Source organism: Eubalaena glacialis, chromosome 10 (genome assembly GCF_028564815.1).
Source record: "Eubalaena glacialis isolate mEubGla1 chromosome 10, mEubGla1.1.hap2.+ XY, whole genome shotgun sequence".
Classification (NCBI taxonomy): Eukaryota; Metazoa; Chordata; class Mammalia; order Artiodactyla; family Balaenidae; genus Eubalaena; species Eubalaena glacialis.
The window spans coordinates 79,522,674-79,549,489 of NC_083725.1; the positions used below are offsets into that span (position 1 = coordinate 79,522,674).

The 26,816-nt window shown below is 42.5% G+C and overlaps 1 protein-coding gene across 2 annotated transcripts in view; it reads left to right on the plus strand.

Annotated features, from left to right (window-relative positions):
* Positions 1–26,816, plus strand: part of SPON1 (spondin 1) — a 273,050-nt gene that overhangs the window by 186,615 nt on the left and 59,619 nt on the right. The gene's annotated exons all lie outside the window — the stretch shown is intronic.

Here is a 26,816-nt window from a genome sequence, read left to right on the forward strand (position 1 = left end):
TTGAGGACTACAATAGATGGATTACCTGTGAGACTGAGTCTATTGTCTTTTTTCCTTGGTCCAGTTTCCTTGTGTGTCTGATAATTTTTTATTGAATGCCAGACATTGTGTATGGAAAATTGTAGAGGCTCTAGATGACATTACCTTCCTTCACAGATTTACTTCTACTTCTAGCAGGCAGTTAGAGTAGGGCAGATCACTTTAATCAAATCTTGAGTTGGACAGTTGTGAAGTTGAATTTCAGCCTTTGTGAGAGCTACTTTATTTATGGTTCACCCCAACTCCAAGAGTGTAGCTCTTCTGAGGTCCTAACTGAAAGTCTGGGGACCTTAGTGTCTTCTTCTGGTTTCTGACTTACAGTTTTAATCTTCTCAAAATGTGAGGCTGCTGAAAGCTCTGTTCAACCTCTTAGCTACTCACTGCTACTCAGATTTGCAAGCTTTCTATCCTGTGACTCTTACAAATCAGCAACTGCCATAGAAGGAAGGCAGTGCCAAGTGTGGGGCTCCCTTCTCTGTCCTTCCTTTCTCTTCAGGATCTTGGCTCAAGTCATTTTTTCTCCCCAGTCCTGTGAGACTGCCAAAAGCTATGCTCAGCTTCTCAGCCTCTTAGCCTTGTATGGCTGATGAAGCCAGGGGAAAAGCAGCTTGGAATATCTGACTCACTTATGTGCATTCCCCTTCTCTCCAGGACCTCAGCCTTCAAGTCCTGGTTGCACTGAGAGCTCTCCAGTACATTAAACCAAATTGTTTTGTTGTGTCTTATCCATCTTTTCTAGTTGTTCTTGGCAGGTTGTTGGTCTGATACAAGTTAGTTCATCATCATTGGGGGTGAACCTAGAATTTCTTTAAGCCTTTGGGTTCATCTCTCCAACGTAAGCTGTGTCTCTGACATCATTCTGATCCTTTGTCTTTGACCCAGTCTCGCTTTCTGGTGTCAGTACTAGTGTGCTAAGGTGGGGAACTCTATGTCTTTTCATCTGCAGTTGTTCAAAACTCTCCTTTAAGTTATATTTGTTGCATAAGTTATATTTGCTATTTGTTTCCATTCCTCACTTATATTGGAAAATACTGTATTATACCAGGTGTGACTTCCTTCAATGTGAGTGTCTTGGCAAAATTCTGTGGTGTGGAAGGGGCTTATAATGCTCTGGTACTTTGATTGGCAGACTTTCCTCTGAGTTGATGTCTCTCTCCTGCTAATCGAAGCACCCTTTTTCTGTGTCCAGCGTCTCACTCCCGTAAACACACTACAAAGGAACCACCTGCCCCTGAGTTTGAACTCAACCTAGCTGCCTTGGAGCTTTGCTTCCCAATTTATTGATACCCAGTGCCTGTGAGGGACACACTTGCTAAGTATGTCATGATAATTGCAAAGACAATTGGGTTTTGATTTTTCCAAATATTTAAACTCTTAAGAAATTTTTAAAACCTCTATGGATTTAAAATAAATAATATTTTACAGTACTCAACTAGTAGGGCTCTGATTTATTCTTACTTCTAAGAAGTTGTGAAATTGTGTCACTTTTCTCAATGTTTGTGACATTAGATATGAATCAGGAATTATTAAAGATTTCCTTGATGTCTTTGAAAAGGAATTATATTAAAATAATGAATATTTTGCTGAATATAAAGAATAGACTATGTTGGCTATATGTTGATCACCAACCAATGCATAGATAGAAATGTCTAGTGTGGTAGATGCCCTCCGATTCAACTCAGTTGAGAGCAGTAGTTGATTACTATAATCTAAAACAGACTGTGTTAAGGCAGAGAATTTTAAAAATTAAAAATGAATATGTGAAATAGTTTAACTTAAATCATGTCATACAAATGTATTTTCAGTCTCAAAGATACATCACTCCAAAAACTCATCAGCCTTGATTTCCAGTTTAGGCTTTATGAAAGTGACTCTAGAACTTAAAGATACCTGCAAAGCAATCTGAGTGCAGAATCCCCAGCTTTTCCAACCTTTCCCAATCTTTAACAGTTATCTTGCTGTCACCTAGTTATACAATATTTTTAGCAATTTGCCTTCCAAAGCAGTCATAAAATAACATCTTCCTTTTCTCACTCATTTCTTATCAATTTCAAAAAATTAAATACAGTATAAGAGTAAGTGACATAAGGAGGTTTGGGAACAGACCCAGCTTACTCTTAGTAAACATACAGCTCTAGTGCAAGAGCTGCTTGTAGCAAAGCGCGGCACACGGCAGAAGCACTCAGAACGCCATGGGCTCCGTCAGTACTACTCCAGAGGGGATGACAGGCATTGGTTAGTCCTGCAAGGAGCTTATGTGGCAGATGGTCAAGAAAGATTCTACAGTACTGCTAAGGAGTACAACTCACTTTTTTCAGGCTTGGGTTGAATCTATGTCTCTTGGAAGTCACCTTCTTTGCTACCACCCCTCACATTCACTGGCCTCATTGCAGAATGATTGAAAATAGCTTTTTCACCAATCTGTAATGTAAATCTGTAAATTTATTAATGACAGTGAACTTTGTGTGTGTTACCAAGGGCCAGATGCTAAACACTTTACGTGGATCATCTCATTGAATCTTCACAACTCTATTAAGTTATACTGTTAGCCTCGTTTTATACTTGAGGAAAATGTCAAGTAGACTCAGAGGAGTGAAATGACTTGCCCAAAGGGTTATCCATAGTAATGGTAGATGGAGAATTCAAGTCCAGGTCATCAGAATCCAGAACCCACATTTTTACACACACTGACTGCATCCCTTGTCACAGAACTTGGAAGTTGGTGATGAGGCCTTTCTGCTGTAGCCTACTGCCTGCCTCTAAGGCTGAGGCCGGCTCCCCATGCTGTCATTTTCCTTCTTTTGCTCCAGTCAGCTTCTTTAAATTCAGCCCACTTTCCTTTCCTTCAGGAGTTGATGCTTTCCCTTTCTCTAGTCCTCTAAATTCTCCCCATCCCCAAAACCTGGCAAAGTGCAGGGTTCTGTCATCCTAAGCTCCCTCTTTATTCATTGATCCTGAAGACATCCTTGTGAGCTCTTTGTGATTTAAGGATTTTACTGTGATCACTATGGTGACATAGGGTAAGAGAAAAACCCATGCGGGAAGAAAAATGACAGAGGTTCCAGAAACAACATATTTGAATTCTGGTTCCTGAGCTACCATTCTTCATGTCCATGCTGTGATGGGAACCAAATGTTCCCTTGAGCTGTTGCCCTCCATATTTAATCCTGAGAATGGGGCTCCCCAATTCCCTCTGCCCCTTTAGCAACAGCCCTGGTTATCCCCACACCCATAAAGGCTCCTTTTCCTAGCACAGATGCCCCCTTGTTTGGGGGAAGGGGAGCTTGTACTGTAAAGCCCTTCAGACTGGGAGGCAGCTACTTCCCAGGAACTCTGCCCCCTACACACAACAGCAGTAACGAGCCCTCTGGGCATTACCTAATGATCGCTGTTTAGGGGTAAATAGCATGGCTTTTGGAAAAGCTTTGTTAAAATGTTGGTATTTTACCTGGCACCCCTGGGGTTGAGTGGACAGTGGGCAGGAGAGCCACAACTTCAGCCACTGTTAACCATTAACTCTGAAAACAGATTTGTTCATTGGAATAACTGTCACCCAGGAAGGACTTACTGCTTGTTCTGAAATGGCAAAAACTCAGAAAAAGCCCAAGGATAAGCTTAAGCTGCCACTATCAGGTAACCTAATTATCTGTCATCCCTCACCTTTTAGTATCAGAATACCAATTGTTAGCTGGACACATGGCCACCCAGAATAAAGACTACATTTCCCAGCTTCCCTTTCATTAGCCATAGCCATGAAACTAAATTCTGACCAAGGAGATATAAGGAAAAAAATGTGTGCAATTTCCTGGAAGAGTAGTTAAAAGGAGAAAGCAGGTCCCTTTCTGTCCCTCAGACTCCCCACCGACAAACTTTTTTACATAAGAGAAAAATAGACTTTTATTCTTGTTTTAAGCTAGATATTTGAGGCCTCTAAATTATATGCAGTCAAATCTATTCCTGACATAGGTAAGAATTCCAAAAGTATTTCTGAGATTGAGATACTTGTTTCTTATTCCCTTTCAAGGTAACTGTCATGTGAAGGATATTTACATGGAAGAGTCTCTGACTTTCTTTTTCTTGACTACACTGTCTTAAAGCACACACATATTTTGGTTTCAAGTGACTGGGGACGAGTCATTTGTTCTCATTGGTTACTGTCTTCTATACACAATTTTTCAACTAAATGAGGGTTTAGAAGTCAGAAACAATACAGAATCCTACACAAACTTGGTCTCATCCTACAAGCAATCCCCACGCCCACCCCACAGGTGGGAAAACAAATGAAATAAGCCCACTTATTTTATTCCTTGGATCCAATTGTTGCATACCCTGCAAGGAAATAAGAATAGATATTTCCAAGATTGAACCATCATCCACAAGAAGTCGGTAATATATAAAATAAATGCCTAAATAAATTACAGCTAGAGTTGATAAAGTAATTTTTCACCATCAGATGGTTCCCGTAAAAAAGCACTGAAGTGTCAATCTGCATGAAGCCTCCGGCCCCATTTCAAGTTATCTGTTAATTACACATCCCTCTTTTATTCCATTGCCTCTGCTATTGTGGCAAGTGTCTGGTTCATTTTATCCCAGATTAAAAAATTAAATAGATTTCAATTGCAGCTGCTGCAGCGGACACCTTGAGATGCATTTCCTATAGAGACCATGGCAGCCTGCTAGACTGGCCCAATGATGATTAATTTCAATGACTTGAATCACTGAGGAAGAGGGAAGCTGCTTCCATTTTAATTACAAGAGTGCAATACTTTCACCCCAGTTCATTGTCCTGAAACAAAAGACCTCCTGAAAGGAAGATTAAAAAAATCCAGGGTGTGGTGGTCTCTACTTACAAAGATCTCCTTTTTTCAGTCCGTTGCACCACAATTTAGCTCTGTATTGGGAAATACTGGCAAGCCATTGGGGTTTGCAAACAGATTGGAAGATAGGAAGAAAGGTCATTCAGTTTATTTTTGTTTATTTTACTTGGGCAATTAAAATGTATTGAGCTGGTCAAGATATGAGATAGCATCTCGCCATCATTGTATGTGTTCTGCATAAAAGGGTCAAGAAAATTAACTCTGAAAATTAACTCAAATAAACATGTCTGCGTTTATTTATTTATTTATTGTCCCACGGAGACAGAGCCAAAGACAGCCCAGGCTGTTTTCTTCTCTCTCCTTTTCCATTTGGATAAATAGCATCTTCCAGCAAGGCTCAGCACAGTTGCCACTTCCTCTGCCCTGCCCTGCCCTGCAGTGGGAGTATTGGGGGTTTGGGGGTAGGGATTGAAAGAGCAGAAGACCTTAGGTGAGACATGTCTGCCTGGGAATGCCCGTGCTGTGTGACCTTGAAGAGGTTCCTTAGGCTTTCTGAGCCCCAGTTTCCTCATCTGGACCCTGGAGGAGAATTAACATCCTCCTAGGTCATACTTGTTATGCATATTAAATGAGATACGTTATATAAAGCACTCAGGATGTTGCCTAGACATAGAAGGAGCATCATAGGTGTAATTTACTTTTCTTTGCACATTCAGTAGCGTTTTTTTAAAAAAAATCTCCTGATGCTAATTGATCAACAAGTCAGAAAACAGGGATTCAAATTAGACTCTGTTCTTTCTAACTCCCCCTGCCCGAGTAAAAATGTGATTAAATTTAGTTGTCTCTGCCTCCCGTTTCAGATCCATTCCCTCCTTTTGGTCCTTACTGCTAACTGCCTTGATCCACGCATGGTTTCTTCATGAATGCAATTAATGCAACCTTACCCCCTCCCATCTTACCCCCTCCACTGCATCTCCATGAGGCTTCTAGAGTGATCTTTCCTGTCCTTCTCCTATAGGGTGACCAAGCATCCCAGTTTGCCCAGGACTGAAGAGGTTCCCAGGATGTGGGACTTTGAGTTTTAAAATCAGGACAGTCCTGGGCAAACCAGGATGAGCTGGTCATCCTAAATCTCCTACTTAAAAATCTCTCACCAGTTCCTCAAAGGTTTCAAGATGAACTGAAATTAATCAGTGTAATACACAAAACCCTTTGTAATCAGCCTTGCCTTCCTCTCTACCTTCATCTTCACTACCCACCCCTTATTAGCCACGCAAACACACACCCTTTGCATCGGCAATACTAGGCTTCTGGAAGTTCTTTCAAAGATGTTTCATGCTCTACCCCAGCCTCTTTTTTGTCTTTGCCTTTGCAGTTCCTTCTACTTTGAATGCCCGTTCCCCTACTCCTTTCATCTGGCTAACTCCTTCAAATCCTAATGCCTCGCCTCCCCTAAGAAGCCTCCTCTTAGCACCTGCCTAACATAGATGCTCCTCCACTGTGCTCCCACAGCATCCTGATTTTGCCTCTAAACTGATGCCTCCTACATTTCACTATGTCTACCCTAATAGACTGAGAGACCCTGAGGACAGGGACTGTGTCTTCTCTGTCTTTGTAACTCCAGGAGCTCACACACAGTAAGTGCTCACTGTTGAATGAATGAACAAATGAGATGCACACATTTGCCTCCCTACCCCCATGACTGTGTGAACTCCTCAAAAGCAGAAAGGACATGTGTCTTGATTTTCTTTGATTTTTTTATTTTTTCCCCTAGCACTTGGTGCATGGCAGGGCTTAATGCATATTTTGCATCAATGAATAAATAAATGAGCGAACAAGTACATCTTTCTTTAGGTATGGGCCAGGCAATGAGCGTTCATGGTGAAATAAACTTCCCTTCAGTTCAAGCCCTCCCCCAGCCATGTGCCCTGGACAAGGTACCGCTTGTCAGAACTAAACATGGCCCCATGCTGTCCCCAGGTAGCTATCAGCTGGAAATCACTGGGGTCATGACCTCTCCTATAGACACAAAGTCCAGAAGAAAAATGGTTTCTGTCCAAAGGCTGATATCAGATCTAAGAAATTCTCCACTGGATTCCCTACACCACTGAGTATAAAGGCCACTAGCAGATAGGGAAGAAAGCTACACCAGATGGCTTTCCCACTACAGAGAGCTGAAGTATGTGTCATTTCCACTTCTGGAGTGGTTTGGTCTTTTTGGAGCTCAGCATTAAACAGCTGGGAGCCCTTTTTGACAGTGCAGGTTCCACTGCCTGATGGCAAGAAGTCAGGTAGCAGGCAGGGTCCGTCCGTTTCCTCCAGCCACCTTTCCAGCCAGAAAGCTATAACTTTCTCCCCTGTAAAAGTTTTATGGCAAGTTGAGTAGAAATCCTAGCAGGGATTAAGACCTCAGGGGGTTGGCAGGGTGGAGAAAGTGAGAACAGATTAGAACATGAGTGATTGTTTCTGGAAATAAGTGTGCAATGGAAAAGGGCCTGTAGTCACACAGACCTGGGATCAGAGCCTAGCTCTTCCGCGTACGAGCTGAATGATCCCGGTTAACTGGCTTCAGTTTTCTGATCCCGACAATGAGAATAACAAAACCTGCTTGGCACAGGGTGTGTTCAATACACATTAACGCTCTTCCCCTCTCTTGATTCCAGTGTGTTTGCTAAAATGATACTTCTTGTCTGACAAAGGATTTTTCTCCTCATTTGTGTTTCTTTACAATGATAACTCTCATAGAGATTGTTTTAAATGAAATCAAATTTAGATTTATTCATTTTCAAAAGTACTTAATTTTTTGTCTTTTTCCCTTGTTTGTTTGCTTTATTGAAGTATAGTTGCTGGGCAATATTATATGTTACAGGTGTACAATATAGTGATTCACAATTTTTAAAGGTTATACTCCCTTTATAGTTATAAAATGTTGGCTATATTCCCCATGTTGTGCAATATATCCTTGTAGTTTATTTTATACCTAATAGTTTGTACCTCTTCATCCCCTACTCTTATCTTGCCTGTGGGGAATCCGTGGGGAATACTCTTATCTTGCCCGTGGAGATTCCATGGGGAATCTCCCCACGGGTAACCACTAGCTTGTTCTCTATATCTGTAAGTCTGCTTCTTTGTTGTTTTATTCACTAGTTTGGTGTATTTTTTAGACTCCATATATAACTGATATCATACAGTATTTCTCTCTCTCTGTCTGACTTATTTCACTTAGCATAATGTTGCTGCAAATGGCAAAATTTCATTCTTCTTTATGGCTGAGAAGTATTCCATTGTGTGTGTCCATATAGATATATAGATAGATATAGATCTATCTATCTATATCTATATCTATATCTATATATCTATCACATCTTCTTTATACATTCATCTGTTGATGGACACTTAAGTTGTTTCCATATCTTGGCTATTGTAAATAATGCTGCTGTGAACATTAGGGTGCGTGTATCTTTTCAGATTAGTGTTTTTGTTTTTTTCGGATATATATTCAGGAGTAGAATTGCTGGGTCATATGGTAGTTCTATTTTTAGTTTTTTGAGAAACCTCCATGCAGATTTCCACAGTGGCTGTACCAGTTTAGATTCCCACAAACAATGTAGGAGGATTCCCTTTTCTCCACATCCTCGCCAACATTTGTTATTTGTGTTCTTTCTGATGATAGCCATCCTGACAGAGGTGATATCTCATCGTGGTTTTGACTTGCATTTCCTTGATGATTAGCAACATTGAGCATCTTGTCGTGCGCCTGCTGGTCATCTGCATTTCCTCTCTGGTAAAGTCTCTACTCAGTTCTTCTGCCCATTTTTTAATCAGGTTGTGTGTTTCTTTGATGTTGAGCTGTGTGGGCTGTTTATATATATTGGATATTAACCCCTTATCAGTCAAATCATTTGCAAATATTTTCTCCTGTTCCGTAGGTTGTCTTTTCATTTACTTGATGGTTTCCTTTGCTGTGCAAAAGCTTTTAAGTTTAATTATGTCCCATTTGTTTATATTTGCTTTTATTTCCCTTGCTTTAGGAGATGGATCCAAAAAAGTACTGCTGTGATTTATGTCAAAGAGTGTCCTGCCTGTGTTTTCCTCTAGGAGTTTTACAGCGTCTGGTCTTTCATTTAGGTGTTTAATATACAAAATTACTTTTGAAAAGAAGGACAATGGTGTGTTAAACAGGAGAAAATTAGGACTGTCAAGGGGTGTCTGGGAAATGTGGTGGTTCTATCCATGAGCCAACCATGAACGCTAAAAAATGGTGGTTTGTAACTTGCTGTGAGTCTCTGGAAAGGTCTAGAAACATCTGTGTTCTGCTTTGACTCTCACACTTGCTCTCTTGTCTCCCTTTTCTATACCCCTTGCTGTCTGTCCCTTAGACTCCTTATTTCCATACACTGTTGTTTGTGATAGCTATTCATTCACCTTCCAAGTTCACTAATCCTTTAAAATTGCATTTGAATCAGCATGTGTGAGGGAAACTGACTCCCTTTCAAGCCAAAATCTTCCCACAGGGAGATGTAGAAGACAGCTCAGCAAGAGTAAATCATAAAGGGTTTGAGAATCTGAGGCCCAAGTTCTAATTCCGGCCTCTTCATCCTTACACATGATCCATGCTTATCAGCCATTAGGTAAAATCTCTCAACACCTGTTACTCAGTCCAAGTTTTCATCCAATGCTAGAAACCACTGCATCACATTCTTAGCAGATAGTCCCCCTACCTCTGCTTGAACGCCTCCAATGTCAGGGACCTCATTTTTCTGAACTGGCATACATGGTTGTGCAGCATGTACACTGTACAAAGGCACTCGGCTGAGGAAGGAAATGGGAGCTAAAATCCAGTCTCCTTTCTTCTTGTCAAGCTGAGTGCCCCCAAAGGGACTCCTTTTTTTAATTTGACCATCCATAGGGGACTTCTTTTTCTACTTTTCACAAAGGCATCATATAGACTAGCAGTGACCCTGTCAGGTTGACACGCTCCAGCGCTCTTAGAAGGGATACCACTCACTGAAAAGTAGAAGAGACTTCAGTCTCCATCTTGAAGGTGTCATTTCAGATGCCAAGTGGGGAGTAAAACTTTGTGTCCTTTGGCTCCTCTTGGCAAGGGCCAAGTCCGCAAATGAGTCCAGATGTGGAGAGACCAGCAATTAGTTGGCATCCAAGCTAATGTTTCGGCAAGGGAAGGCTATAACAAAATAAACAAGGACCTATGGCAGCTATGCTTGATCATTTATCAAATTGCAAAATCTTACCCATGACTGTGAAATGGCTTTATGGCTAGGAAAATGTACTAATAATTTTATTAAGCAGCAATTAAACTTAAATTCCTTTCAACTATATTTGATGTCATCCTTTTTCTGGGCCCATTAGAGTAACACTAAGGTATTTGTGCAGATAGCTCAGTCATTTCAAATTACTTTCCTGTCTAATGTGGTAGCCTTTAATAGCATACTCTTAGGTTGAATTCAATTTTGGAGACACCAGGCATGCAAATTAGATCGTCTCAGTGTTCCTTGCAGAAGAAGCCAAAGAAGAGCTATTTTTTTCCCCCTCTCCTGCTTAGCAATGTTCGTAGAACACAGCTTTCTGTGCAATTAGAGGTATAGACCCTTTACTGCACAAAGTCTCCCTTGAACCATTAAGTATTGCTAGCAGACACAACGTCTGGTTAATATGACACCATTGTTGAAATGTTTTTAAGATCTAATTAGAGCCAGTAAGTTTTCTCTCCTATTATTCTGAGTATCATAGTTAGTGTTTGTTCTGTCCCAGCCCTCTAACTTTAAAGTTGAAAGAAGGGTAGAGAGAAGGAATGAACATTTATTAGACACCATCTGCTAAGTTCTGGGTAAGGTACTTAATGCCTGTAACAACCCCGTGAGCAGTGGCTTATTATATCACTTACAGATGGGGAAACTTTGGCTCAGAGAGGGTAAGTAAAGTGCCCTAGGTCACACAGCTGCCAAGTTATAGAGTTGGGGTTTCAACTGTCAGCCTCTCTTTGCCACTTACTGGTTCTGGGAACTTGAATACTCTGATCATCAGAGTCCTCATCTGTAAACAGGGATTGTAATAATACTTACCTGCTCACAGTTCATTGTGTGGATCAAATACAGTAGTAAATGTAATTGGCCCTTGCAGAAGATGATGTGCTCTACAGGTGGGATAGTTGGTGTCCCCTGACATTGCCATAGGTCTTGGGTGGAATCTGCCTTTCTTCTGTGGGCCTGAAACCACATATCCACTGCTACAAGAAGGTTAGAGAGAGCACAAGTTAAACCTTAACTCAAGATAAATTAGATCCAAAAGGAACAGAAGACAACACCGTGAGATATTCACGGTTCCAAAGGTGATTTAGGGACTTCCCTGGTGGTCCAGTGGTAAAGAATCCTCCTTTCAAAGCAGGGGATGCGGGTTCAATCCCTGGTCGGGGAACTAAGATCCCACATCCTGCAGGGCAACTAAGTCCGCGTGCCACAACTACTGAGCTCACACGCCTCAACTAGACAGCCTGGGTGCCGCAAACTACAGAGCCCACGCGCTCTGGAACCTGCGCGCCACAACTAGAGAGAGAAAACCTACGTGCCACAACTAGAGAGAAGCCCACACGCCGCCACGAAGAGCCCATGCACCACAATAAGACCTGACGCAGCCAAAAATAAATTAAAAGATAATAATTTAAAAAAAGAAAAAAAAAGAATTAATACAAAGGTGATTTAATGGCTCTGCAACTCTTGAGGTGACTGTTTCCCCATGTGTCAACAGGGAGTGTGCAGGCTGATCTGTGGATTAGATTAGATGGTGTTATGTGAAACATTAAGCACATTGCCCAGAACTGAAACACTCAACAAAATAATAATTTCATTTATCAGTCATGTCAACCCATCTTAGTCCCTGGCAATCTTCCACATATGTAATCCCTGCTCACTTACAGATTCCCTCTTCCAAGTCTCTTTCCTCATTGATCTATTAACATAAACTTTTTCTCCAAATAGTCATTGTACTTGGCATCGATCTCCTAACTTACAGCTCTCACCATCATGATTGCAATTACCGTTTGTCCAGGTTCTTGCGATGCTATCATCGATTTCTCTCGGTCACCGTGATAAATGTTACTAATACCTCCTGCCTCAGATCCTTTGTGGAATGAGACAAGACATTAATTTATTAATTGAGAGAGTAATGACTCATGACTTTTCCAATCATTATTAATTGCTGTTACCTTTGAAGCATCAAACGGTTGAGGGGTTGAGAGCTAGGCTCAAGGAATGTTTCTTCCTCTCATGGGAAATATGAGAGCTGTCACCAGCCAGGTAGAGAGAGTGAACATCATCTTGTGAGTACTAGTGTGTTAAGGCTGTTGTGGCATAAACCACAGCTGCACCACTCCATTCCTTTGTGTTCCCAGGCTCTGATCTGGCTTTCCCTGAAACTGCTGGGATTCTCTCAATGTTACACACTAGCCTTGCACTGCTGGCACTTCCCTCACCCCCAGACCACTCCCCACCCAGGAATTCCTGAGAGCCAGCCAGGCAAGATAAGAAAACAATGAGACTGTTTGTCCTGCCAGCCTCTGGGGTCTCTGCAAGCTCTGGTCAATGCGGCACGTAGCTGCAATCTTGTCACGCCCTCTCTGAGAGGGCACCCGTCCTCCAGCACTCAGAGCCCATGGAAGACAAAAGCTGCAGATGCTTGGGTCAGCAGAAGGGCACACCAGGGAGAGCCCAGACCCTCCATCGGCCTACTCTACCCTACCCCCATTCACACCTAGCTCTCATACGTGAGGAAGGCAATCCTTGAAGGGTCACATGAATCTCTTCTGCAATTCTCTTAGCCCTGAGGCATTTCCACTTCAACATAAGAGTAATGCCAATGCAAAGCACACACTTTTGCTGAATTATTCCCATCAAGCAAACAAAGTATCACACACTCCCTTTATCACAGGGTCTACCTGGAAACCACACCCCCCAGCCCCATCACCAATCATTTTCTCTTAAATATTGTAGCCATTACTCCTTACTATTAGCTGCAGAGTTTAGCTGTCAGTTTTGCCCATGGCATACCACCCTTTACCATCTAACATCTAAATGAACACTTTACCTCCCTTTACTATCAGCTCTGACTGTTGGGCAACCCCTGTGCCCCCCACCCCTTTCTCCTAAAGAGTCTTTCTCAGCCAGACTTGGCTGATCTCATAATTCACCTGTGGAATCTTGCAACCATTTTCTGGAAGGAATAATGGGAACGGACCAGGGGCTTGGTTCAAAGTTCAGCTCTGGGTTTGAATCTCACATTCTGCTGCTTTTGATTTAACTCTCTGTGGTGCTTAGAGTTTTGGTTTTCATGAATCCCATTCATTCTTCCTTGGGTGATATTTCTTTGGTGATGGTGTCATGGCAGTCATGCTGATGGATACTGCCTTCCTGGAACAACATCTGTGGAAGTGTGTGTGTGTGTGTCAGTGGTGGGTCCTATGAACAGGGGCATGTTCTGTACACACTCATCTGTAAGGACATGTGTTTTGTGACCTGCCTGTCACAGACACCAGGATGCTGACCAATCAGTGAGGGATTTAACAGTCCTGATCCACAACTGGAGAGATTCCTTACAACAGAGAGGGTAACAACAGAAGGTACTGGTGAAACCTGAAACTATAAGGCAGAATGAATTATATACAGTTTACTCAATAGATTAAAATGTGTACAGAGCTACCGCAAACAGCATACAGAAATCACTACAGGGAGAAGTTGGATTAAATATCAGTCCCTCCAAAACAGGGCATTGGGCAAGCCCTTGGCCTAGGCCAGCCAGATAGAGCTGTCCTGGGCCTCCCCAATCCACCTCTGTCTTTGTGGTGGTTCTGTGGTTTCTGCTGATCAACATCTGGACCCAGGTTAATCAATACCCTTTCTCACCTGAACCACTTCCTTAGTTCAGAGCTGAGGTTCACATTGCAAAGCGTTCTTATTTTTTATGTCAGTCCAATGGATCTGACGTGACAGGAAAAAGACTAGGGGGTTTTCAATGCCAGATTTTGCATTTGATCTTAATAGTCAACAAAGATTATTGAGCTGGGGAATAAATCCTAATAAGAATATGCACCTCCCCAGGTTGTATGAGGATCACATGAAATAATATATGCAAAATGAGTTTGAAAAGCATATTATTTCTCTCTGGTTGTTATTATTATTTCTTTCTGCAAGGAGCTCTCCCCTGCTTAGTGATTCCTGGCTTGTTCTTTGGACTCCCCTTCAGAAAGGCAAGCCAGACACATGTGACAAGTTAAACAGGCATAGAAGATATTTTTATCTGTTTAAGCCAACAACAGTAAACGCATCACAAGACAGTATGTGATTAATTGCCAAGTGAATTGTGAAAAGAATAATTGCCAGAAGAATATGAAGGACGGAGGGTTTGGCTCTAGCTGGTGGGGGAGGGGTAGAATGAGGCTTTGGAGAGGCTGTAGAGAATAATAGAGATTTGTTCTGGGTCTTGTAGGACAGATGGGATTTGGGCTGGTAAGTCAGGGGGTTGGGGGGTAGGGAGGCATTCCAGGGAAGATAAGTTATATAGAGCTGAATGGACAGTTAGGCAATGGGGTATTCAGGGAAAGTTGGAGGTGGGGGACCGTGGGAAGAGCCGAGCATGGATGTAGTGGGAAATTGTGAGTGACGTTCGTTCTGACTCTGTGCCTTTAAATGAGGCCGACACACTTATGCCACATACTCTAACCACCTGAAAAATAAGCTCCAATCCTGGCCATGTCTTTTGCCCACCACCCCCTCCTGCTTGCTCCTTACCCACCCTTTGCCATCCCAGCTCAGCTAGATGCCTAAGCTTGCCTCCGTTTCCGTTTACAACCCTGCTCAGACCCTGAGAACTTGATTCTAATGTTTGACCTCAGAGGTTCACTTCTCAACTCCGGCTCAAACCTATAGAATCAAAGCTAACACGTACGTAGGCCTTTGTGAGGGTATTAGTGCTTGAGATGAGAAGGTCCGACGTGGCATCACCCATAAATGGTAGCGTCAGGGTTTGAACCCCAAGCTGTCTGACCCCATAGCATGATTCCCAACCACTAGGTAGATGATACAGCCTCTTATTGCCTAACCCACCCCATTGGTTCTTTCCTCTTTGGTCACCCTTGGATAGGGTGGCTTACTCTAGTCAACCCTTAGAAACCTAGACCCTGCCGCACGCTGCCATGCTGCAACAAACCCTGGGTGCCAGGGTTGTGACACAGGGATTGTTGGTGGAGCGGTCAGGGTAGAGTCCTAGAAGACTTCGACACCCGCATTTATTGTATTTGATCCTGTTGACAAAGGGAGCCAATGAAGGTTTCAAGATGCTTATAATCATGAGGAATAATATGATCAAACCCATGTTTTCAGAAGGTGAGTTCTGGCACCCAGTTCAGGACAGTCCTGCCTGTTCCATCTTGGCCTGTGGAGAGGTCACAGGTAGAGGGTACAATTTGAAGCCTATTTTGTGGTTCAAGGCAAGGCAACAAGGGTCTAAATTAAGGTAATGGTGATGGAAATAGACAGAATATGATAATAAAGAATGAATTCATTTCATTGTGAAATAAAATGTGTTTCCTCTGAAATAAGCGTTCCCAACAACAGTGTTGTATTATGTGTAAAGTATCACCTTATGGCGTCATAGATCTTTGGGGCTCAGAATACATCTCAGGTATATCATCGTTCCTTGGATTGTGTTCTCGAAACCAGTGGAGGCTGCATGATTTGGCGGGAAGCTTCGGGCACCAAGCTTCTGGGCACTGCCCAGAAGTCAGGCCTGTGTTCAGATAGTGGCTCCACCACCCAAGGAACCACGTGGCCTTGGGAGAGTATTTAATCTCTCTGAACCTGTCTCATCTGCCAAATAGGGATAATAATGTCTGCCTCAGAGGGTTGCTGTGGGGATTAAAGAAGACAGTGGATAGAAAGGCTGTGATTAGCACAGAATAAATGTCGGTTTTTGTACTATCATTTCTTATCCAAACATCTCATTAAAGGCCCTGCATAATCACCCATAAAACCTTGTTTGAAATAAAAGTGATTGGGTTCAACCAACCCTTTGGAAAGCAATTTGGCTTCCCAGATGGATTCCACTGTGTATTAAGACACATAAAAATGTTCAGATCCTTTGACCCAGTTGTTCCACTTCTCAGAATCTATTCTTAGGAAATTGTCCTTGATACGGGAAAAGCATAATACACAGAGGTTCACTGCACAGGTAGCTACAATAGTGAAAAATTAGAAGCAAACGGAACATCCAGAAGCGGATGACTGAGGATTTCTTTTGCAGTCAGCTCATGCTCTCAAAATGCTTTACGTCGGTATTAAATACAGAGCTCAGAACAGTGTTTTAAAATGAGTCAAGTACATCAAGGAGCAAGCATATTCTTTTCTTCATCTCATTAACCAAGTCCTCTCCTCTGCAGGGCTCCCCTGTGGCCCACAGACCAGCAATTCTATCGCCTCTTCTCCTAGAGTCTGCCATCTGGGCACGCGGGGGCTTCATGCCAGAACCCCACCACTCAGCCTTCAGCTTCTCACCCAGCTGCCCCAGCCCCTTAGCTCTTTCCCTCACAGATACAGAAGTTCTCTCCATGACTGACTGGTGTCCTTGGGCTCAGCTCTCTTAGCATCTCCCACGGCTGCCTTGCAAATGCACCTTCCTCCACCTGCCCCCCCTCCCCCGGCAACCCCACCTCACATCCCTGCTGTGGTCCCACTTCCAACTCCTTTTCCATTATTTCCAACACAGTTTGTTGTGTCCTTCTAAGCTAGAGAAAGTCTTTTCTCGAGTGTCCAAAATTTGTTCATCCAAATAAACTTAATGAAGGGGGGAAAAACATGGACTTAGATGTTAAAGGTTATTTAGAAGCCCATGTACACTTGAATCTGAGTCTTGGAGCCTCGAATGCTTTGTGAAATCCCTCAAGAGAGGACTGAAATTTTATTAAACCACATCATTTCAAAGCTGGCATCCATGAAGTCAGAAACACAGACATTTCGCTGGTTAAAAAGAAAAAAAGCTCAGTAAAATCTCTTGTTCTGCCTTTATCTTGTAAGCTGGAACTTCTTTTGATAATGACTAGGAGGGAGAGCATTTAGTTCCTCTCGAGTTTGTAGAATTATGTGCATTTTGCAATTTCTTAGCTTTTTGGCAGACACCGGGGAGCATTTGACTTCAGTGCTTTCAACTCTAAGGACAATTTCGCAGCTGGGCTTTTCTTGATAGCTCCCACGTCTGGGCCCTGAGTGGCCCCGGTCCACCATGTGGTGAGACCCTCTGTGAGCCTCCTCAGCAGAGCACAGAACAAGCTGTAACCAGCCCTGTCTTTCCCTCACTCCCAGGAGCCTCGGGCGCAGGCCTCTCACCATGGCGACACGGGTTAACGGGCATTTTTTTAAGTAAAAAGGGTAATAACCTCTTTTTAGTGTTGTTTTTCTGGTTGAATGGTAATCAATCAATATTTCAACTCAATATTTACTCAGCATCTACTGTGTTGGAGTCCCTCACTGAGCACTAGAGATAGGAAGATAGCTCGTCCATTCTGGCATCTTTCTCCCTCACTCCCTCCTTCCTTCTTTCCTTTCTGAGGCATTGTTTAATGAATGCTGAAAAACAAAAAGGAAAAAGACACAGTCCCACCACTTCATATGTAAAGAAAAAAAAATGAACGTCCCTCCTTTCCCATCCCACCTTCTAAACCCCAGAGGTGGTAAGGAGCCTTAACAGATCGGTGTTTGTCCTTCCCAACTTTTCCTTCAGTGTATCCAAATGAAGCTATCTGTCTATCCATCTGTATACCCAGACGTTTCTAAGAGAAACAGAATGATGCTATACTTATTAGTCCTCACAATTTTCTTATTTTACTTAATAAATTATAATTAAGTAAACCTACTTCATTATTTTTAATGGCTGATTAGTATTCCATTCAATGGAAGGCCCATAATTTATTCAAACATTCCCCTACTGGTAGACATTTAGGGTGTTTTCAATTTTTGTGCTATTGTTGTTATAAACAATTATGTAGTAAACATCTACAAATATATGGAATATATATATATATACTTACATAGCTGTGTTATTACTTATTTATAATAGATTCCCAGAAGTGGCATTAGTGAGTCAAAGAGTGTGTATCCTCTTCAACTGTAATAGTTATCACCAAATAGCTTCCCAAAAGATGACATTCATTCACACCCCAACCAGCCACGTGTCACGATGCCTTTCTCCCCTTCTTCCTCACCAGTGCTAGAGGTTCCCGTCTTTTTTATTTTTGCCAATCTTGTAGACAAAGCTATTACTGTTTTATTTCACATTCCCCTGATTCATCAAAATGTTGAGTATCTCACATTTTTGTATGTTTCTCGTCCATTAGCGCTTATTTTTTAATTACTTCTCCACGGGCTTTGTTATTGTTGGCACTATTGATTCTGTCTTACTGCAGGCCAGCTAAGCAGCCAGCACCACACCAGACACCTGACATGCATTGTTGTGTTTAATCCAATAACCCTGGTATGAGGCAGGTGCTGTTACCGTCTCCATTTGACAGACAAGAAACACCTGAGGCTCAGGGTGGGTAAGCAACTTACTTGTCCAACATCAGAATCCAAGCCGTGTAGCTGGGATTTGAATGCAGGTCCACTGGCTCCAAAGTTTGTATTCTTCCCACTATCCTAGGCCACTTCTCACAAATCTGTCCTCCTCTGTGCTCTCCCAGGCTTCGAGTCTTAGCTTTCTTCGTTAGCTGATTTTGTTCATCTCCCATCTGAGGGCAGTAGCCATGGACTAGGAATCCAACTCTGCACCAACTGGCCCCTGAAGCAACAGAACTTGGACCAATAAGGACCAGTCTCTACCTTGGAAGAGCTCACAGATTAAGTTTATAGACAGTGCACTGACAGTTTAATTTCCTCCTGAATTTACAACCTTGTACCTGAGCTTTCTGCCCCTCCCCCAGACCTTCCCACTCCCACCTTCCCTGAAGTAGGACTCCTCTAACATAGAGGAATTGCTTTCTTCCCGCCCCACACGCTTAAAACAGTCGGGCACATTTTGTTCTTCATGAACATTCAGCACAGGGCACACATTGTGAAATAATAAATGGAAGGGAAGAAACAGCAAGGGCTGCGTCAATTTTGGCTCCAGGAATTTTCTTCCAGAGTAAGTTAGCATCCAGTTCAGTCTTGCAAATAGTCCTGAGCCAAGAGATTCCAAATCAAAGCAACAATCTATCAAGAGAATTCTGATTTAAAACTTAAGAAAACAGCCTTTACATATTTTTAGAACAACCCAGAAAAGGATACATCTGTGACTCGCAACAGCTGGAAGTTTACTTTTCTGCCAAAATTATGCCGATTACGAACGCCATAATGGTCGGACAAGAGTCGGTCAAGATGCAAGCCATCCTGTATTTTTTGGATATTCAGATTTCAAATAACCTTCCCTCTTGTACATTAAATACCGACCCCTCTCAACTGCCTTTTGAACACCAAATGCCAGCCAACCACACAGTTTGTACAGCAGTTTGTATCATTATTTGAGGATTTTATTGTATTTTGCCCTTACTGGCTTAATAAAGAGAGTGGGAAACTAAAAGAACAAAAATAATAAGAAGCAAGGGTCTTGTAAGCTCATGTTATACTGATACTTGAAAAAATAGAAGAAAGTATGGGGCGTGCTGAAAACAGAGTAACATGAATCTTGGAGGTCATCGGACTTAAGCCAGTCAACCATGTGTTCAGTTGTGAAGAAGAACAACAAAATTAAAGAACATGTCTTGAAAAGGTTGGTAGCAAACTGTGGGTAAAAGACAAGGTGTCATTGGGGGATTACACATTTCTTTTAGCTGATTGAAAATGGAGCCTTCTCCTACTTGGGACCCTGCTAGGTAGCAATGTGGATAAAATGTTGGTAGCAAATTGAAGGTAAAATACAATGTGTCATTAGGGAGTTGAATTATTATTACTTCTTGGGGGGTTACTGAAAATGGAACCTTCTCTTACCTGGGACTCTTGCTAGGGCAGGGTCTCTCTTATTCGCTATCCTGTCCCAGTGCCTTCCTTGCCCATAATAGATATGATCAGTTGCAGGTTCAACATTTTAAGGACCTCACTGTGCACAAGAGTAAGGTATGTTTTCTGGTCCCTAGATATAGAAAGGGAAGCAGGAAAGAAAGGATTCCCAAGGCTGCTCTATTACTGTGCCTTATGATGAACCAACAGCTTATAGGGCCACAGAGGACTTGAGGAGAAAGGGTGATAATGAAGGCCTTCTGTTACACTGTTGTCCAGATACTTTCTCGCACTGCACCCCTTCCTCCAGGTCACACAGACAGCTGGCCAAAGCCAGGCAGGACACAGACCCGGCCAGGACATGTGTCCGAAGGGCAAAGGCAGGACTTGGGAGAGAGGTGCTTCTCATCAGAGGGTATGGTGTTTGGACAGTGGGTGGGACTGGATGTTGTGCCCAGGAGGAGGGAGATGCAACGTCAAGATCCAGGCCAAATATGCAAGCCAAGGGAGAAAATGAAAATTCATAGTCAAGGTAAAGAATCAAACCAGGGGTGCTAGTGGTTGAAGAGTATTCAAGTGGATGAGTCTTAAGGAATTCTCAAAGTAGACTGAAGGCATCCAAATTGACATTTCTTACCAACTCTTTATGTGCATTTGAAGAAACTGGAGCAGAATGCATGTGGCTGCTGAACAAAAGATGGATAAATGACAACATGAGAAACAAAGTCTAAACTTGTGCCCCAGCAGAGGAAGCCTCTGGACTGTTGGCTCCAAAAAATAAATAGTGAAGCCAAAAACTGGACACAGTTGAGGTCAGACACTGGAGAAGTATTTCAATGGTGCCAGTGCCACAAGCATAGAGGAAAAGCAGTGTCAGCAACATGTGAGGTCAAGAACAATGTAAGAGCGGGGGGCCCTGAGATTCTAAGATTAGAGCCAGAAGTGCTGGCAGCAAGGCCGAGGAGATGATCGGGATGGCTCTGCAAGGATGGGGCCTGCTTAGAAGGGCCTAACCTCACCCCCATTGCCACACCACCCCAATTGTGTAGACATCACACTCTGAACTTCATCAGCGATAGCTTGTGGACATGTGCAAGGCCAAGGAGGCATTGTGGTCAAAATACCTACATGCATGCATGCCTACATACATGTTATCCTGCTCCAGGGTTTTTGAGGATGGTAGGCCCTGCTTGTCCCAGAAATGAAAGGGATGGTGATTCGTTTCACTTTAAGTGACCTTGATGTTTACTTTAAGTGAACTCACATTCAGTGTGTCTTTCCTTCAAAAGGCTGCTCTATGAGATGCTTGGGGAGGAGAGTCCTCTCATTGTTCAGCCTGCCACAGCTCTGCCTTCCCCCGAGCTGGTCTTCCTCAGACAAGCAGAGCTGGGACACTGTCTCCAAAGCATGGAGGTTGCCTAGAAGGCCCAAGGGAGAGGCAGGGGATTGGTCAGTGTCTGTATGGGAAGGAGGTAAATAGGGGGAAATGCATGTCCAGAACCTCACTGCTTCTCAGGCAATGTCCTCAAGTAGGAATCTACAAGCTGGGTTATAATTCAAGGTATGTGTCCCAAGCTGGGTGCCACCTGAGTTTCCAACCACATCCATGTCCTGATGGAAAACTGTTACTCTCTCTTCCTGGTGAGGAGATTCTAAAATATCCCATCAGTTTGTCCTCTCCCCTCTGATACCCAGGGAGGCCCACAGCAGGGCAGCCCAGACTGTGAGACCTCGCCCATCACAGGACCTTTGCCGAGGATTCCCACAAAAAGTCTTTTGACAGCAATGGCCATTAGTGGCTTTCCGGCTTTCCTGCTTAGCTGTGTGGCACTTTGGTGGCTGTAAGACTCACAGCAGTGCTTCTAAAAGGCAGCAGTTTACAAAAGGAACCCTGTTGAGCCCCTACTGAAGCTGAGTTACCCAAGGAACATCCTTCTTTAGAAAGTTCCTCAGGCCTATTGAGACTGCTCAAGGAAAACAAGCCTGCACTTGTAGCCACCCCTGAGGCCCCTCATGCTGGTGCCCAGCACAGATCAATGGTTCCAGCCCTTTGGGTTAAGGATGAACTTCACCTCCCCCAAGTTTTTGTCTCCCCACCCACCCCTCATTGGTGAGGCAGAATACGCCTATTAAATCTTCCCATTGGTATCTGAGATCTAATCTCTAGGGTATTTGGCCAAAGCTCGAGATCCCTCATCATATGGGTCTTGATGAAGCATATACCTTTGGGCATGTAATTGAGTAATCTGACAGTCTTAAGTATCCTTCAGCTTCTTCAGCAATAAATGCCAACTGAAACTTCATTATGACTCTAACTTGAGTGGCAAAATGTCAGCCACTAAAGTTTAAAGCTTAGGGGCAGCTCAACGCTTCAGGATAGATTTCAAAAGGGAAAAACCCACAGCCAACTTTCAAGTGGAAGACTGCTAAAAAGCAGTGGGAAAGAAAGAGAATCCAGGCCTATTCCACAAAAATAGGGGCTGCCTTGGCCAGCACAATAAATGTGTGTGTTTACTCACCCACCTAGTTCATTACAAAGCACCAATCGCAAAGATATTTATTTTGTCTTCTTTCCTCCTCTGGTAAGCTGATTACAAAGTAATTAAATTAGCTACCAAATAAATTAGTTGTTAATAAACTGAAAGTAAAGGCATTCTTCTAGAAATTATTTAGGATGAAACATTGGTTCGAATGATAATTCCAGATTGAGAACTATTTTCTTTCTTTTCTTAGTGTATGTATTATTTTAGAGGGAAATCCTACGTTTAAAGATACTCTTAAAATAAATATTTATTCTACCTTTAATGAATGACAAAAGAGAGGAAAGCATGTTTGAATCCTTGAAAACACTAGAGGGGGCAGTCTATGTGAAATGTTTACGTAATGGCCCTTGTCAGCCAAGGTCACTGAGATATTGCAATGTCTTCAGTGGTGAACAAGAGGGGTGGAAATTAATGATGCTTGCTGTACGTGTTATCATTTGACTTAGCTGCTTCACCACATGCCACTACTAAGTAGCTAGAAATACTGCCTTCTTCTAAAGTATGTACTCTGCCCTCTATAGAATTACAAACATATAAAAATTTATATTCAAGTGCTAAATTACACTTCTAATAGATGACGTACAAAGTTCAAAAAATGGCTGTTTCTGATCAATCGGTTTTGCAGAGCCCTTAATGAAGTTATTTCTATTTGATCACAAATAGGTCTGAAGATACCCTGCGATAAAAGTTATTTATGAGTTAAAAGAGTGTGGGCTATTAACAGTGAAGACAAAAAATGAGTGGAAAAAGCCTGGAGTCAAAGGACAAAAGCTGGAGTCATTAAGGATAATACAACAAAAGCCCACAATCAAACACACTGATACCATGGATTTCTTTATAATGCAGGTCAAGTCAGTTCTCGTGATTATAATGCCTTATGGTTGAGGGTAAAACCTCACACTTGGGCCCAAAAACAAGAGCACAATTACAAGATCAGAGAACAGTATTGGGCATTAAAATGACTTGCAGGTTTTAGTGGGCTGTGAAGTCAGTCAGAGTCAACGGCAGGCAGAGGCTGAAGAAAGGCCAGGGTGAGTGTGGACAGCATTGGAAAATGTTACCCAGAATAAGGGTTCTTAACTGGGGCTTCGTGTGCGGGATTTAGAGGTCACAGCCTCTACTGTCAGACATTTATTTCACAACTGTCAATAGTACTGCAACATTGTCGTGATCATCCTTGTCCATGCGTCTCTGCAATCATCCTTGATGAATTCCTAAGTGGAATTTCTGAGTCTAAGGGTGTATACATTTTTAGTGCTTGGAATACATTATTACCAAACGGGCATCTAGGAAGATTGTACAATCTCTGTTCTTAAGAAGAGCATTTGAAAGTTTCCATTTCCCCACCTAGTCACATTTGCCTCCTGCTTTTCTCTGGGACTGAATTTTAGAGTATTTAGAATAGAAGGGAACCTGAATTTCATCCCTTTCAGTTTTAGGAGAAAAAAAAAAAAAAAAATGGAAGCCCATTGTGGGGATAGGTGATATTTTCTCCAAGCTAATTGCAGAGCTTCATGGGTTGGGGGGAGATACTGGTGTCTGTAGCCCCCCTGCCCCCTTCTTGGCCTTGGGCCTGATAGGAACAGGTCCTTGGAAATGTCCACACAGACAAATCTATAGAAACTGAAAGTAGATTAGCAGTTGCTTAGGGCTGGGGAGGGGAAGGGAGATGGAGTGACTGCTAATGCCTGTATGGGGGTTTGGGGGAGGGGAGCGATGGAAATGTTCTCAGTTGATGTGGTGATGGCTGCATAACACTGTGAATATACTAAAGACCATTGAATTGCACACTTTAGATAGGTAAATTGCATAGTACATAAAATATATCTCAATAGAGCTAGTATTTAAAAAAAAAAAAAAAGAGGAGGCGCTCAGTAAACATTTGTGGAAGGAAGGCAAAGAGGGAGGAAAGGAGCTCAAACATCCCCGTTCCCTGACTTCTAACCAATGGTCGTTCCACTTTCTTCATTTTATGAAAGTAGAGCTTGTCTATAGTTGATCCCAGCATCCGTTTTGAGTTTTCTCTATGAGGTATTTCCCTGTTCTCAGTATACACTGATCTACCTCTTCTCAGAACTTATGAGTAAAAAAATTAAAGGGGATCTGAGCTTCATCCGTTTACGATCCCTGAGAATCTCACTCAGGATGGTTGTAAAGTAGGAACTTGATAAATTTCTGTTTACTGAATTGCTGGTGAACTGTAAGTAAATTGAGTATTAAAAAGGCAAAGACATTGTATTATTTCCTAACATTGATGCCAAGTTTTCTGCAGCTGTCAGCTCAGGCTCTGTAAATTAGGTCGGCAGTGACACAGTTTGGCATTTCGGACGTTCTGATTTCCCTCCTGACATTTCTCTGCACACGGTAGTAGTCGTGGTCCCATTTTGCCTTGATGCCTGAAAGCGCAGACCAAGTGAAGGGCTCACGAGTAGTGGCTGCTACATGCAGGGGTGAATCCAGGATCCATGGGGCTTAAAGCTTACTCAGTTTGGCAGGGGGTCCTTTTTAAGAAACAAGAATACAAAATTATGAATAAATATAGGTGCTTGGAAGCTTGTGCAAGGAAGGCTCTGAAAGTAAATCTTCCTTAGCCTCCTGGTAAGTCTGCCTCTGGCCAGATTCATTTCTCGGGTCCTTTCCATTGCATTTTATTTTGCTTTTGTGTTAAATGTCCATTGTTAGAGCAGTTTAGCCTCACAAGCCTCCTAGCCTTCCAATTCTGTTTAAAAATAGAGTTTAGGCAATTGTTTAATTAACTTCCCATGCCACCCCGCAGATAATTGTAATGATGACAGGAGCGTCCCATCGTGGGTGAAGGTCAGGCTCTAAAATCAGTGCATAATGTAAAAAAATCACAAACAGTCATAATTGTCCTTAAAGTCCCTGAAATCGCCTATTAAGTACAGAATATGTGGTTTTATGTGTATGACCTTGAGTTCTTATGCACACTCAAGTTTGAAAATCACTAAGCTGGGTGGAAGGAAGAAAAGTACAAATGCAGATGACTGGATTTAACAACCTCTTGGCTTGAATGAGCTAGAGGGAGGGTCCCACGATGGGGCCCACCCAGACCAGCATAGGAAGCTCCCAAATATGGCTGCCACCAGTGTCCCCCAGTGTGAGCCTCAGCTGCCCCCTGCCTCTCCAGGAGGCCCTCCCAAACCAGCAGATCTTCAGGGATGACCTCCGGCATGAACCTCGTGATCAGCACTGGTGGTGGAGAGATCTGGTGGCTCCAGTGAACACTGGCAGAAGGAGAGGCAGGAGTATCCAGGGCCACCGCACGCAAGCTGGCACTGTGTCATGCAATACTCTCATGATGCTGGGCCGCAGCAGCCACCGCAGTTCCCAGCCAGCCACGTGATCACAAGGGTCTTTGTTGCCACACGCGGGATCTTCGTTTCGGCATGTGGACTTCTTGGTTGCAGCATGTGGACTCTTAGTTGCAGCATGCAGACTTCTTAGTTGCAGCATGTAGACTCTTAGTCGTGGCATTAATGCGGATCTAGTTTCCCGACCAGGGATTGAACTCGGGCCCCCTGCATTGGGAGCACGGAGTCTTACCTACTGGACCACCAGGGAAGTCTCTTTAATATTCTTAAGAATATTATATATTCTATATATATATTTTCTTTTTTAGAGTCTTTCCCATTATAGGTTATTACAAGATATTGAATATAGTTTCCTGTGCTATACAGTAGGTCCTTGTTGTTTATTTTATACATAGTAGTATGTATATGTTAATCCCAAATTCCTAATTTATTTCTCCCCTCCATCCCCTTTGGTAACCATAAGTTTGTTTTCTATGTCTGAAAGTCTTTCTGTTTTGTAAATAAGTTCATTTGTATCATCTATTTTTAGATTCCACATATAACTGATATCCTATGATATTTGTCTTTCTACGTCTGACTTACTTGAATAATTGCTAGCTTCAAATCAACATGATATCTAGAATTTACTGGTCATGTTTGAAAGAGCAGTAAAATCATTTTAATACGGGTCTATGAATGAAGGTTGCAAGTAGGAGTGATTCCTTTTGGTAATATAGCTAATAAAGCAAGAGCAGAAATTTTACTTCCTGTTCTGATAACTTAAAAAAAAAAAACACAAAAAAACCTCTTGGCTTTACAACAACTCTCAATTTCTAGCTGCAACCAAAGGTGGGTGCTTAACTAGGGTGTTTACGCCATCCTATTATTTTATTTTATTTTATTGAAGTATAGTTGATTTACGTTTCAGGTATACAGCAAATTTATTCAGTTATATATATACATATTTTATATATATTTGTATTTTTAAAACTGTCACAAGCAAGGCAATAAGGTCATTTCCAAAAGGCAACCAGGAATCTAGCTAAAACTGGTCTCAAGACTTCAGTGAATTTT